This window comes from Oncorhynchus tshawytscha, linkage group LG13 (genome assembly GCF_018296145.1).
Source record: "Oncorhynchus tshawytscha isolate Ot180627B linkage group LG13, Otsh_v2.0, whole genome shotgun sequence".
Taxonomy (NCBI): domain Eukaryota; kingdom Metazoa; phylum Chordata; class Actinopteri; order Salmoniformes; family Salmonidae; genus Oncorhynchus; species Oncorhynchus tshawytscha.
Genome location: NC_056441.1, coordinates 76741555 through 76744562, shown reverse-complemented (window position 1 = coordinate 76744562; position 3008 = coordinate 76741555). Strand labels below are relative to the sequence as shown.

The following is a 3008-nucleotide window of genomic DNA, read 5'->3' as shown; positions in this document are numbered from 1 at the left end:
GTAAGGGAAGGTAACAACACATCCGCCACGCTGATCCTTAACACGGGGGCCATTCAGGGGTGCGTGCTTAGTCCCCTCCTGTACTCCCTGTTCACGCACCAAGTCAAGGTCCTAAAGGTTTCTTAACAGCTTCTACCCCCAAGCCATAAGACTCCTGAACAGCTAATCAAAGGGCTACCCAGACCCCTCTTTTACGCTGCTGCTACTCTCTGTTTATAATCCATGCATAGTCACTTTAACTCTACCTAGATGTACGTATTACCTCAATTACCTCAACTAACCAGTGCCCCCGCACCTTGACAATGTACCGGTACCCCCTGTATTTAGCCTCGCTATTGTTATTTTACTGCTGCTGTTTAATTACTTGCTACTTTTATTTTCTATTTTTTACTTAACACATTTTTTCTTAAAAGTTCTCAAAGCATTGTTTGTTAAGGGCTTGTTAGTAAGCATTTCACTGTAAGGTTGTATTTGGCACATGTTAAATAAAGGTTAAATAAAATACAAATGTGACAAATAAAATTTGATTTGATTTGAGTATGGCATTCTCTGGATTTATGGTGCTTTCCAGACAACTGGGAAAAAACAAGGTTGAGTCATGATGACGTCAGTGATCTTCAGGTCGTAGCTCTAGAAAGAGGCCCGAGTTCCCGACTTACAATTCCAAGTTGGATGACCTTTCAAAATGTGTTTTGCCGGTCGGAGCTCATTTTTTTCCCCGAGTTCCCAGTTGTCTTGAACTCACTGAAGTCAGATTTCCCAGTTCTGTGTTAACAGTTGTTTTGAACGCATCAGAAATCATGCTGGATTGACAGCATGGCCAATGTTGAATGTCTATCATTTTAAGCTTGGAATAGAGACCATTCAACCCAGAATTAGGACCACACACCCACTCCACTGAATAGCAGGCTAGTGATTGCTCTGCAATGCTTGCAGTTAGCCACTGATTAAATCCCCTCTCTGACTGCTCTGCCTTCAGAAAAGCTGTTGGACACTTCTGTTCTCTCTCGCTCTCTCTGTCTCTGTCGCTCGCTCTCTCTTCTCCCAGGCTCTCTGATGGGTGACCCAGTGGTTATGTTGAGCCTGTACCCAGAGTTCCCCAAGGATGTGATGTCATCGATGACCTCACACAGGGAGTTCCTGATCGTAGTGGATCACTCTGGCAGCATAGAATACCCCATTCACAATGGATCTGGGTCACAGGACCGTATTGGCAGTGCCAGGGTATACACACACACACACACACACACACACACACACACACACACACACACACACACACACACACACACACACACACACACACACACACACACACACACACACACACACACACACACACACACACACACACACACACACACACACACACAGCAACCCTATTCTAGTGAATGAACAGCTCAATCTGCACAGGATTCACCACAAGGTAGTTTGGAGTTAAATCCAATACACAGTGGTTACTCTGTACTAGTTCTTTAAGACTGTCTTATAAGGTTTATTGAAGAGTAAAGACACTTGTTGGACTTTTCTCTTGCAGGAAACTCTGCTGCTCTTGCTGAAAAGCCTGCCCATGGGCTGCTACTTCAACATCATCGGCTTTGGGTCCAGTTATGAGTCCTTCTTTCCGTGAGTGTTTTCTCCTTCCAACCCGTTTAAATCTGTTCAAGTCAGTGTCTGAGGAGTTCAGTTGTTTACAAACACATTTAGCTATGTCATTCTAGGGTTGTATCATGTATGTTGCACCAGGTAATCTAAATCCAAAGATAAACAGTGACATTGTTTGACAGTTCACGTTTACATCTAATCATTTGCAGCAGGTAGGGGAAAGATTCAAATGTCCATGGCTTGGGTCTGTAATATGTTGTGGTGATGACCCTTTGACCTTGTGTGTGTTTATCTATCTGGACATCAGTAAGTGTGTGGAGTACAGCCAGAAGACTATGGATGAGGCTCTGCAGAATGTGAAGGGAATGAGGGCTGACCTGGGAGGTACAGAGATCCTCCAGCCTTTAAAACATATCTACAGTCAGCCCTGCCTCCCTGACAGGTAGCTAACACAGTTTACTCATACACCTTATACATACCTCATACACAAACACACACACACACACACACACACACACACACACTGTAATTCACATGGGCTCCTCCTGAAACACCTGAAACTCCTCCCACCTTTCCATGACTACAATCACATGAACCTTGTGTTCACTACAATGGCATGTTTAGTTACACACTTCCACCCAACCAATGGCATGTTTAGTTGCACACTTCCACACAACCAATGGCATGTTTAGTTGCACAGTTGCACCCAACCAATGGCATGTTTAGTTACAGTGTTACACCCAACCAATGGCATGATTAGTTATTGTTACACCCAACCAATAGCCTGTTTAGTTAGTGTTACACCCAACCAATGGCATGTTTAGTTACAGTGTTACACCCAACCAATGGCATGTTTAGTTACAGTGTTACACCCAACCAATGGCATGATTAGTTATTGTTACACCCAACCAATGGCATGATTAGTTATTGTTACACCCAACCAATGGCATGTTTAGTTACAGAGTTACACCCAACCAAACAGTGTATTTTGAGTGTGTGGTATTTAGAGTAACACACCTGGCTTACTGGGACCGGAAACCTGTGTTTCTGGTTACTGAGGAGACATACTCAGTATACTTCAGTGCTGCACGTACATTATTTAACGTTGACACATGATCAACATACCCGCTCTGTCCTCCACAGCTCTTCTTGTTCACTGACGGTGAGGTGGGGAACACCAAGGAAGTCCTGGATCTGGTGAAGACGAATGCCGGTTCTCACAGGTGGGCCCACAAGCACTGTTTCCCCTATCATTACCTAGTTGGGGCAGAGATCCCATAGCTAGGTCTGTCACCTCCCACCTGAAAGAATTGGACTAACTGGTTTTAATAGAGTTTGTTACAGAACCCACTGCGCCTGTCTGGAAAGTAAAGGTCTAACCACGGGTCTTTTTGACTCAAAAG

The 3008-nt window shown here is 44.3% G+C and overlaps 1 long non-coding RNA gene across 1 annotated transcript; it reads left to right on the top strand.

Annotated features, from left to right (window-relative positions):
• Positions 1-1189: 1189 nt before the first annotated feature.
• Positions 1190-2150, top strand: LOC112265710. Its single transcript, XR_002955805.2, has 3 exons — positions 1190-1224; positions 1538-1626; positions 1913-2150. It is a non-coding gene; the product is annotated as an uncharacterized LOC112265710 (long non-coding RNA).
• The last annotated feature ends 858 nt before the right edge of the window (positions 2151-3008 follow it).